We start from the raw sequence: 12,402 nt of genomic DNA, 5'->3' as shown, positions 1-12,402 counted from the left end.
CATCTAGCCAGGCTGGGCCCAGGGCTGGCACCCAGGGATCCTGATGGCTGAGAGAAACTGGCTCAGCGGGAAACCCCTTGGGAAGAGGGTCCTGGGGAAGAGGCTGGCCAAGATGCAAAGTCTTCCATCCAAGGAGAGGTGATGGACACCCTGGTTCATACATGCCAGCAAATAAACCCTATGCTGTACCAAAAGAACCTTCGGGATTTTCACACCTACTTAAATGTGTCCCAAGAGGATTTTCTCCCATCTTGCACCACTGGGAGCTGGTCTTTCCCTGGTAAAACAGCTTTTCTTTTCTACTCACACCAGCACAACCCCAGGCTCCCAGTAACTTGTTCAGAAGCATTTCCTCTGCAGATGCCCGGGGCTGGTTTGGCTGTGTCATTAAGAATGAGGCTCTGTGAGCTCTGTGAGCTCTGTGAGCTCTGTGTGCTCTGTGTGCTCTGTGAGCTCTGTGAGCTCTGTGTGCTGTGTCATCAGCAATGATGCTCTGTGTGTTCTGTGTGCTCTGTGAGCTCTGTGAGCTCTGTGAGCTCTGTGAGCTCTGTGTGCTGTGTCATTAGCAATGATGCTCTGTGAGCTCTGTGTGCTCTGTGTGCTCTGTGCTCTGTGTGCTCTGTGAGCTCTGTGTGCTCTGTGTGCTGTGTCATCAGCAATGATGCTCTGTGAGCTCTGTGAGCTCTGTGTGCTGTGTCATTAGCAATGATGCTCTGTGTGTTCTGTGTGCTCTGTGAGCTCTGTGAGCTCTGTGTGCTCTGTGAGCTCTGTGTGCTCTGTGAGCTCTGTGTGCTCTGTGTGCTGTGTCATTAGCAATGATGCTCTGTGTGCTCTGTGAGCTCTGTGTGCTCTGTGAGCTCTGTGAGCTCTGTGTGCTCTGTGAGCTCTGTGTGCTGTGTCATTAGCAATGATGCTCTGTGTGTTCTGTGTGCTCTGTGAGCTCTGTGAGCTCTGTGAGCTCTGTGTGCTCTGTGTGCTCTGTGCTCTGTGTGCTCTGTGAGCTCTGTGTGCTCTGTGTGCTCTGTGTGCTGTGTCATTAGCAATGATGCTCTGTGAGCTCTGTGAGCTCTGTGTGCTCTGTGAGCTCTGTGAGCTCTGTGTGCTCTGTGAGCTCTGTGTGCTCTGTGTGCTCTGTGTGCTGTGTCATTAGCAATGAGGCTCTGTGAGCTCTGTGTGCTCTGTGAGCTCTGTGTGCTCTGTGAGCTCTGTGTGCTCTGTGTGCTGTGTCATTAGCAATGAGGCTCTGTGACCTCTGTGTGCCTGGAGGTGGCAGTCTGGACCTGCGAAGCACCTGCAGAGCCCTGCCTGGAGCTCTCCCCACAACCCTGGCGGTGCCAGCCCTGCACAGGTTTCAGGGGTCAGATCCATCCCGGTGCTGGCAGGAACAGATGGTGAACTCAGCTTTGGATTTCCTGATATGATTCCTGTCTGATCACATACCAGCCTAGTCTGCCAAGGAAGGCTGTATTCCCAAACCACCTACTCTCCTTGCTTTTAGCACAGTCATTTAGAATCATGTCCAAGTAAATTACTTAGGATAATCTGATGTAAGATAGAAATATCAGCCCCAGCTGCTGCTTTAACTCTTGGAAGGATTATGGGTTAAGTTCTGCATGGGTTTTGAAGTGTCCCATAGGTCATGTCTTGAAAACCACCATCAAGGATTGAGATAACAGCACAGCTCATCCCAGGATAACAGAAGTGTCCAATGTCTCCCCACCTCAAGCCAGCCAGGCTTGGGGAGAGATGGGCCAGGACTGCAGCTCCCCTGGCTTCTGCTGCAAGGCTGGGAATGTGGGGCAGGACTCAGTGTAGAAGCAGGTCTCACATTATCAGGCTATCAAAGCAGTCACCTGCTGTGACAGGAAATAGGAGGAAGGCAATGACACTTCATTCCCTGCCTGCGAGGGGGACTCCCTCTCTCCTTTGGGTGTAAATCTGGACTAAGCAGCCTGACCGAACCTCCAGTCACGAGATGCACATCCCACTGGCCCCACTGGTCCAGGGGATGCACCCTGAAGCATCCCACTCCCAGGGGAGTGCCAGGGGACAGCCCAGCTCCTTAGGGACCTATGTCCCAGCCCCTGTGGCCTGGGGTGGGAGGGTTTGCTGTGCATGTGAGCAGGATCCTCATCTCTGCACCCTCAGCAGTTTGTTGGGCCCTCAAGCAACCTCTTCTGAACAGGCTGTCAGAAATCCCCAATATCCAGTCAAACAACAAAGCCTCTTAAGTTTCCTGGGTAAAAACTCCTGGCAGTTGTGTTTTGGGAAATCCCAGTGCACTTCTGCTTATGATGGTCCTTCCAGAATAGAATTGCAGACAATTTGCAGGTGCCAGAAAAGTTTCTGGATCCAGAGGTGCTAGTATTTCCCTACACACCATCCTGCTTATTCCAGGAAGAAAAATTAAAAAGCAAGAATTTTTAAATGGAGTTTAAAGGACAAAGGAGTAGCACACCACACGGGAAACTTGAAAAAAGGGTAAAGGGTTTGGAACTTGTTGATCTCAAATCCCAGCCATGACAAGTTATTTTCATTTTGCTAATGCTGAAAGAAGGTGAAACTGTTCCCAGCACTCACTGCTCTCTTCCTGAACCCAGAGTCTTTTACTCTTAAAGATTTCTTATTACTCATCATATGTCTCGTTTCCTCCCTGCCTTCCAAGCCTCCTCTCACAAAGTTGTCCTGAAAAGTGGTTCTTGCAGGGAGAGGGCAGTGGGTAGAGGGGGTACTTACTGGTAATATTCCTTCCCAAGCACAGAATGGTGCAGAGGATGGCTGAACCAAGAACCCAAAGGAACAGCAGATGTGCTGGAGGAGGTTTAGGCTGGGTATCAGGGAAAGGTTCTTCCCCCAGAGGGTGCTGGCACTGCCCAGGCTCCCCAGGGAATGGACACTGCCCCAAGGCTGCCAGAGCTCCAGGAGTGTTTGGACAACGCTCCCAGGCACGGGGGGGATTGTTGGGGTGTCTGGACAGGGCCAGGAGTTGAACTGGATGATCCCTGTGGGTCCCTCCCAACTGAGAATGTTCCATGATTCTGTGATTCCATGATTCTAAGGAGAGGTGAGGGATGTGGTGCAGGGCATGGGGACCAGTGAGAAAACATGGGAGGACAGAGACTGATTGAGTGGATGGGTCTTGGTGACCAACGGGACATGAGTTTGGGGACCAGCAGGTGAGGCAACACAGGCACAGGGAATGTCCCAAATTCACCTTTGAGGAGCTCACACCTCAGTGCAGAGGTGATGGGGAGGATGGAGAGGCAGGAGGAGATGGAGAGGCAGGAGCAGCAGGACTGATGACATCTCTCATGGACACACAGCAGGACCATGTGAAACCCCATTTAATGCCTGGGTCCTCTAAACCTGTTATCGAAAATGAGGTTCCTCATTGCAATTCCTTTATTTCTCTCACATTCAGAGCTGCCAGCGAAGGGTCAGCAGCACTTATGAAATTTTCAATTCTCACAGGTTTTGAATTTACATGTTTTTTCTGTGTCTGAGCTGGAAGGAGATTATGAATAAAAGATTAAAATTGGAGGTCTCCAATCATTTAAGAGCAATGCAATGAGCATTTATTCCAGGAACAAGCAGGAGCCAAACACCACACCGTGCATACCAAAATTTAACAGCAAACTTCAAACAGGGCCTAAACAAAAGGCTGTGCTCTTTGATGTGACACTGCTGGGGCGTGGGGAGAGGTGAACCTGGGGACCTGGGAATCTCTGGGCACTGCAGTGTCTCAGGAGCAGAGCAGCAGCCTCCTTGACTCCAGATGCTTCAGAGGAGACACAAGTCTGCCATCTCCATTGCTGCAGTTCTGTCACTGAGAGGTGCCAACATGGCACAGAAGCACCTTAGCCAGGGAGTGGAGCTCTTCAGGAAAGATGGAGGGGTGGGTGGTGGGAAAAGGAAGGTGGCTAGGACAGATTTGGGTGAAGTGGCTGAGGCAGGAGGAGGAACAGAAGAAAAAGAGCACAGGGAAATCAAGGGGCCTGAATGGGGCAATAGCTGAAAAAGGAGCTCAGGGCAAGGTGTGCCTGGTGTGGAAAAGGGCTTTTCATAAGTAGAGGCAAAAGTTTATTGAGCACTTTATTGAGGCTTTGCAAAGGAAACAAAAGCTCTGGTGAAATTTTTGGCTTCTCTGCTCAGAGAGATGTAAACAGGATGGGACTTGCTGGTGTGTGGCCCCTTCTCTGGACGTGGGCACATTTTTGTGCATGCTCTCACTGAGCAAAAAGAGCCCCTGCTCCTATCAACACCTGACCTTCCTCCCTGAATCCTCGCTTTTCCAGGCCCTTTTATTAATCAGTGCTCTGGTACTTAAGGGAACAGACACAGACTTGGTTTGTCCTTGGCAGCACAGCCCCTCTCAGGGTGTGTCAGGACAAGGGACATCCAGCCTGAGGGGAGGTGTGAATCTCCTCAGTGCTGTACCTGCCTCTGTTTCATGGTGCTTTCTCAGTCCTGCTCCTTTCTGAGCCAGAAGCTCAGCTCTGGTCCCCCCGTGGCACAGGTCCCTTGCCTACACTGTGACAGTGATCCACAGGCGCCTGTGCTTGCAGTGGGCTGGGATTGTTCAGGGGCTGGCAGTGGACGGGCAGCAGAAGAGTCTGCAATCAGGACCTGGATGGGACACACAGTGCTGCAGGACAACCTGAGCTGTGACAAGTGACAGCGACACCGTAAACATGATGCTGGACAGGAGAACCTCGAGGTCCCTTTCACCAGCCCTGCTCCAGCCTATGAAATTTCCAGGCAGAGAAACCTCTCTAAGCAGCAGAACTCGTTGGTAAATGCTGCACATAAAGCACCTAAATGCTATCACACAGCTTTCTGAGGCATTTCCACACCTCCCACCTTTTTCAGCAGCAAGGGCTTGGCACTTCAGCAGTGGGCAGCATCCTCCCCCTGAGCCATACCTGTCCCGCACCCCTGGAGCAGCCGGGGCTCCAGCCAGGTGTGGCAGAGGCAGCAGCCCCAGGGGCTGGTGTTTGTGCAGGGTGAGAGCTGACAGCCTGAGGCAGCAGTGCCCCTGCAGACAAGAGGGTGGCAGCCTCAGCGTGTGTCTGCACATGGCCAGGAGAAGGCACGGAACAGGCCCTGGGACGGCTCCCTGCGGGCAAAGCTTTGCTTCCAGCTTTCAATCAGCCTGGAGATACTGTCCTGCGAGAACGTGAGCATGAGGCTTTTTGGAGCTCATGAGCTTTTTTGGTTTCCATTCCCTTCCCTTGCCCCTGAAAGGCTCCCAGCACTTCTCCTTCAGCTTCCTCGCAGCCCACTGAGGGCAGTGAAACATCTGGGGTGCTCAGGGATTCCACAGTAGGGAAAGGTGGGAATGGGTTTTAAATGAAAGAAGGCAAATGAAGGGTTAGGCAAAGTGCCCATTCCAGATATTAGGAATTAGGATGTTAGATATTCTGATGGATATTAGGATAGTAGGACTAGATATTGGGAAGAAATTGTCCCCTGTGAGGGTGGTGAGGACCTGGCACAGGGTGCCCAGGGAAGCTGTGCCTGCCCCGTTCCTGGCAGTGCCCAAGGCCAGGCTGGACAGTGCTTGGAGCAGCCTGGGACAGTGGAAGGTGTCCCTGCCCATGGCAGGATCTGCCCCAGTCTCAGATTCTGTGAGAGCTGTTTCACCTCCCTGAGAGTGTCCTTGGAGCAGGGCAGTGCCCGGGGAGGACAGCTGTGACAGGGACAGTGCACTGCCTGCAAGGGGATGGCAGCACAGAGCTCCTTCCTGGGATGGGAAAAGCAGAGCTGCAGCACATTTGAAATTCCCCACACATGTATTCAGGAGGGGGCCTGGGCTGGGGGAGCTGGCTTTTGTTTTCTCTCTGCAGAGAGCCTGTCAGAGATGCCCACCTCTGGGAGGACAGGATGGACAGACAGACGTGGCTGGGCTGAGCAATGCTCAGGATGTGCTTCTGGGAGCTCGGAGAGCTTTGATGAACCCTCCAGTGCTGACAGTCACCAGCTCCCTGCCCTTGCAAAGCTGTGCCCTCAGTCTGATCCTCTCCCCACCACTGACAAAATCTCATCCTCAGCTTTTAGACATCCTTGTTTCAGCAGCAAAGGCCTGACATGACTGCTTTGGAGCAGGGACTGATCCTATACTTGAACAGAGCCCTCCCTGTCCATCCTGCCCTTGCTGAGAATCCACAGCTGGATCCTGTTCTGTCCCAGAGTTCTGGTGCAATCTGAAGAAAAACATTTATTATCACAGCCTGTAACTGGGACATCTCATTGTGGCCTTCCAGTACTTAAAGGTGGCTTACAAAAAAGAAGGATATTAACTTTTTCATGGGCAGATAGTGACAGGACAAAGGGGAATAACTTCAAACTGAAAGAGGGCAGGTTTAGATGGGATATTGGGAAGAAATTCTTCCCTGTGAGGGTGGAGAGGTTCTGGCACAGGGTGCCCAGAGAAACTGTGGCTGCCCCATCCCTGGAAGTGTCCCAGGCCAGGTTGGACAGGGCTTGAAGCACCCTGGGACAGTGAAAGGTGTCCCTGCCCATGGAAGGGAGTGGAATAGAATGAGCTTTAAGGTATTTTCCAACCCAAACTTCTCTTTGGTTCTGTGATTCAATGGGGAGGGTCTGTGCTGAGGAACAAGCTGTTGGGGTGAAAAGAAGCAACTCAAGGATGAGCAGCACCAGCCCCAGTTCTCCACCAGCCTGGTGAAACAGTCTTGGCAAAACAAGAGGGACTATATCAGCTGCTTCTCTCTAGTCCTGCATAATTTGTTCTTAGTTTTCCAGGTTCACCACTATGCCTATATTCACATCCACTACCATGTCTATATCCACATTTACTTTTCAAATCTTTCTACATCCCACAGCTTTGCAAGGGGTGTTGGGGGGCTTGAGGGACACTGGAATTTAGGAAAGAGTACATTGGTACCCAGGGTTGGCACCTGGGACAGGTTTTCAAGGGCCAGAATTACAGCTGGGGTGGCATTAACAATTTTTAAAGAATTTTCAGTGTCCAGGGAGGCACCTGTGCTGATCATGCTGTGGCTGTCTCTGTTTTTGTGTGGCCTTTGGAAGCTCAAGTGTAGGACATGACAGCAGATGCAGCAGTCGTGAGGTTGCACTTGATGGGGAGAGGAGGCAGGGAAGGCTCCATCTGAAGAGGCCACACATGAAATCGCTGATATTTTTGTTTGTTTGCCCTGAATCCTTCTCCCTGTTGTGGTTTCAGTATCTTCCCTTGGAGCAGGGCTGGGGGTGCAAACCTGCAGCCTGTGGGGCCAAGACAGGTACACCCTGCCCTGGGTCACCTGCAGGAGGCTGGGTTTGCCCTCCAGTGAGCCCTGTGTTGCTGTAGGCTACGTGTGGGGTTGTTGGTCCTCAGTTCCTGCACACAGGTCACACTGTGGGATGCTGCCTAACATCCCACACCTGTGGGAGGCCTGGAGTCTGGAGGATTCAATCACCTTTACAGCCACTACCCCTGAACCTTTTAGCATCCTCTGTGGCCCTAGGAGGAGGGTGAGAGATGTCACAGCCTCGTGGCAATCCCTGATGAGCCCCAGCCTTGGTGGCTGCTCCTGCCAGTCCTTCCTTTGCTCTACTCCCATGATGGCATCTCTGCTCCTGCAGTTCTGTTACCCCTGAGCCTGGACTGGCAAAGTTCCTGCCTCAGTGTCCTCCTGGTGAAGGTGTCTAACCTGCCACAGACCCACTGGCACCACAGAGCTGGGAGGAGCTGCCTGACAGCTGCCCTTGGTGCCAGAATGAAACATCAGTTCTTGATGGAAAGCTTTGGGAGCCCAGCAGGTGGCATCTGGCTGAAAACAGGCTGCAGTCCCAGGGAGACAGCAGCATTGTGCAGGGCTCCCCAAGTTTTTGACTGGCACATTTACTCTACTCTTGGAGCATCCACCATGTCTGGCCACAGCAAGGAGCCTGGTCCCCCCCAGAGCACAGCCCAAGACACACCTTGGGGAGGGCAGGACCCACCCCACTGAACTACAGGGGGATCTCTGCTGGTTTTTGTGCTCCTGACAGAAGCTCAGAGTAAGGGTGGAAATAAGGCAGTGTTGGAAGGGAGGTGGGATGGATGGATGGATGGATGGATGGATGGATGGATGGATGGATGGATGGATGGATGATGGATGGATGGATGGAGGGATGGATGGATGGAATGCCCTGCAGACAGCAGACAGCCATGGGTTGCTCAGGGCCAGCACCAGTGATATTTCATCAAAACCAGCTGCTTCTCCATGCAATCTCCATGGCATCCCTGAGACACATAGAAGGATAAGATATGACAAGAAGAAGCAGCCTCAGGTTGGGCCAGGTTGGATATTAGGGGCAATTTCTTCCCTGAAAGGGAGGATAGGCATTGGCACAGGTTTCCCAGGGCAGTGGTGGAGTCAGCATCCTTGGTGGGATTTAAAAGATGTGTGAATGTGGCACCTGGGGACATGATTTAGTGGTGGAGTTGGTAGTGCTGGGTTAATGAATGGTTGGACTTGATGGTCTTAGAGGGCTTTCCCAACATTAATGACTCTGTGATTCTATGAAAGGCCAAAACAGAAAGCACTGCTGGGAGATGGAAATGTGGCACAGGAAAGGGAAAGGCAGCAGGCTGTCCCGGTGACAGGCTCACCAGCTGCCACCAGCTGCTCTACTGGTCTGGGCATGCTGGGGAGAAGCACCACGAATGGGCCAAGTGGAGCTCAAATTGGAGGTTCCTGTCTTGGTCCTCTGTGCCTTCTGTCAGAGCTCCAGGAGGAGTGGGGATGGCTCCCTGCCCATTTGCCTAACTTCCTGCTTGTGTGTCCTTTAATCCTGCTTTATCTCTCCCTGCTTATCAGCCTTGATCTTGGGTTCCACCAGCCTTCCCTGCACGTCTCCCTCCACCATTCCTGCTGCCACTTTGCAGCCAAGTTCCCCCACAGCTACTCCCACACAGAAACTGCTCTGCTACTGCACAGCAGAAATTCTGGAATCACAGAAACACTAAGATTGGAAAAGCCCTCTAAGACCATCAAGTCCAGCTATTAAACCCAGCAGTGCCAGGGCCACCACTACACCCTGTAGCCAAGTGCCACATCTGTAAGGTGTTTGAAAGTTTCCAGAGGTAGTGTCCACCACTGTCCTGTGCCAATGCCTGACAGCCCTTTCAGTGAAGGAATGCTCTCTAATATCCAACCAGAACTTCCTCTGGCACAGGTACGTGGGAGCAGAGCTTGACCCCACCTGGTCCCAAGTTCCTTTCAGGTAAATGCAGAGAGTGATGAGATCCCCCTGAGCCTCCTTTTCTCCAAACTGAGTGTCCAAGCTCCCTCAGCTGTTTCTATTCAGACTTGTGCTCCAGCCCTTCCCCAGCTCCATTGTCTGCTCTGGATATGCTCCAGCACCCAAGTCCAGCTCCAGTCACAGACCTGCTGAGGGTCCTGCCTGGAATCTGCCTCTCCAGTACCAGCAGTATCCCTGTGCCTGCAGATGGCATCTGTGCCCCACACCCCACCTCACATCAGTAGGGTCCCCTGCAGTCTGTTCCAGACAAGAGATGCTTTTGGAAGCAAATAGACCTCAGCCATTGTCTGTCATAGGTGCTGCCTTCTCCCCACCTTGCTAGCCATGATCTGCTTGGACTTCCTCGGGCTCTCACCTACCTCTAGCAGCACTGAGCAGCAACTGCCCAAATCCAGAGCCCAGGAAAAGCCTTCAGCAGCCACGGTCTCCCATGCAACCCACTTGCTTTATTGACCTGCATAGGCCAGAATGTGAAATCTGCACTGACTGGAGCTAACCTGGGACATCACTGACTCTCTGGCAAGTCCCTCCCACAGCCCCAGCCCATGTGTGGTTCAGCCCTTGGCTCCCCTCTCCCCTGACCATTCCTCATGGTCCTGGGGTTCTCCCCATGCCAGGCAGGGCTCCCCTACCTTTTACACCATCCTTTATGTTGCCAAAGTGGAGCAAAGCATGAAATATGAATAAGGCACCACGGCCTGTCGCGTGCTGCTGGGCTGGACCCGGATTCGATTAGCCCTGATGTTTCTTTCATGAGTGAGAGAGAAGCTTTTTCCTCTCTGGAGCTCTTTGCTGTGAGCTCAGAGCTCAGTCACGGAAGCAGCCGGCTGATTTACCACCCGCTGCTGCTCCTGCTGCATCCAGCCAGCCTCTCCTGCCCTGCCCCTGCCCTGGCCCAGCCACCAACGGCCCCTGCTGTCCTAGACAAGTACAGAAATTATCAAAGAAAGGCTTCATAAAATCAGATCTGCTTTGTTAAATTAAAAACTGGCCTGTCACTTCTAAGTGCAGTTTGTGAGTTCCCAGGCAAAAGCAAGAAAAGGTTGGTTAGCACAACAGCCGGTTCCTGGGTAAAAAACAACTGCACCTGGGTAAACAATAAGGTCTGTTCCATGAGAACACACAAAAGAAAAATGTAAACACTTGAACCTTAGCAGGTACACACAAAATCAGCTTCTGACCAATAAATGAAGTAGTAAAAAAACTAATAGCCGATGGGAGAGAAAACGGAATAAAAATGCATTATGTGAATAAAGAATTGGCTTTTCCCCTTGAAGAAAATAGAGTCTTGCATATTATTATGACACCCCACCATCTCCTGCAGCTCTGCAGTGGGCTGGCACCTGCCTGCCTCCCTCTCCCTAAGCTGGCATTCCCAGGGCTCATTCCCACCCCAAATGCAGAGGAGCTTTCACCACGTGGTGGGACTGGGCATGGTTGGATCTGTAGCAGCACTGCTGGGGAAGAGGTGGTTGGACCTGCCTGGTGTGGAGGATGCAGCCCAAGGTGTGCAACCAGAGACCTCCTGCACCGAGGACACGGCTCCTGCTTCTGCTCCAGGGACACAGGGTGGGCTCCCAAACAGGCTGAGAAATGCTCTCTCTTCAGTAAGATCCTGATAATTTTCCTAATGACCAAACCTGGCTCTGGAGAATTCTGCTGAGCTATTTCAGGCAGCTAATTGTACCTAGCAAGGACGTTCCCACTGTTCAAATTTTCACTTATCTGGGACAATGTGAGCGCTAACAGCTTCCCAGAGCTGCTCTGAGGGGCTGAGAGAGGGGGATACAGTGGAAACTTCAGTGCTGCTGTGCCCCTCTCTGTCCCTGTGCTCTCCCAGGGTAACCTTGGATCTGATCCGTACCTTTAGTTTTGAGACTCTGTGCATCTCTTGCCTCAGATTTTCTTGTGCAGGAGCAGCCATTCCTTCTAACTCCATCCACACACGTGAGAACATGGCTCATGCCTGGCAGGATCTTGGTAGTCTTATTCCCAGAAACCAGCTGCAGGAGGCATCCAAGGCACCAGAACTTTGCACAAATGTAAATTCTTAAGTCTCTGAAAAGGGATGGGTAGTTTTCAGGTGAAGTGAAAACTTTTCCCCTGCCTTTTGACCCCTGAATGGCACCTGTGCTGTTAACTGTGTGCATGTGTAAAATTTCCAAGGCAGTGCTGGTGGAGGCCAAAAAATCTGCACTGGTGAAAATTTTCAGCTCAAGGGAAATCTTGATCTAGTTTTGAAGTAGCTGTGCTTGGAGCTGGGGGCTGGACTGTGGATCTCCAGGGAGCCCTTCCAACAAAAATCCTTGGCTGAATCTTGTTTTGACAGCCCCAGCACCACAAACCGCCTGGACTGCGTGATTTTGTGATTTTGCTCTTTCCCTGCTGGAACAATGCAGTCCGTCCTCTCTAGGGTTTCTTTGCTTTGGGAAAAACTCTGACCTTTCTTACAGGCTGACCTTCAACGAGTGCCATTCAGAGACGGTCACTTGGCTCCAGGGATGATTTTTCTGTGCCTACACGTGCTGTGATCATTGGGTGCAGACAGGGATCCCCCCCTTTAAGACTTTTAGCAGAGGGGTCATGTCCCCCAGCTGTCCGTGCCCCCAGCCAAGAGCACAGGGATTGCCATGGCCTCCTGCCTACACTCTGAGAGGAGGTGATGTGCTGGAGCACAAATTACCTCCAACACACTGCAGGTCCAAGGCGGTCTGCTGGAATAAACGGAGTCATGACAGGGTGAGAGCTGAGATGCGCAGCCTAAACGCACTGACCCACTTCTCACCCCCGGCTCCCACCGCCTCCCCTGTCCTGGAGGGGTGGATTTTGGGAGCGTGTCACCGGTTTGGGGTAGCCTGGCAGTGCCCAGCGCTGCTCCGTGCCCGCTGGGTGTGCTGCCTGCAGGGATGCGCTTCCAGCCCTTTCCGCCGCTCTGCCCCGGCCCCGAGCGGGGCAGCAGCGATCCCGCGGCCCCGGGGAGCGCTTGACACGCGATTCTTCTCACACAGAGAGCGCTTTACACGCTATTGCTGCCACAACACAGCGAGCGGCCAGGGGCTTCTCCGACACACGCACACACACACACATACACACACACATACACACACACATACACACACACATACACAC

Source organism: Cinclus cinclus, chromosome 23 (genome assembly GCF_963662255.1).
Source record: "Cinclus cinclus chromosome 23, bCinCin1.1, whole genome shotgun sequence".
Lineage (NCBI taxonomy): Eukaryota > Metazoa > Chordata > Aves > Passeriformes > Cinclidae > Cinclus > Cinclus cinclus.
The sequence above is the reverse complement of the archived record's forward strand: the minus strand, read 5'-3'. Positions refer to the sequence as shown.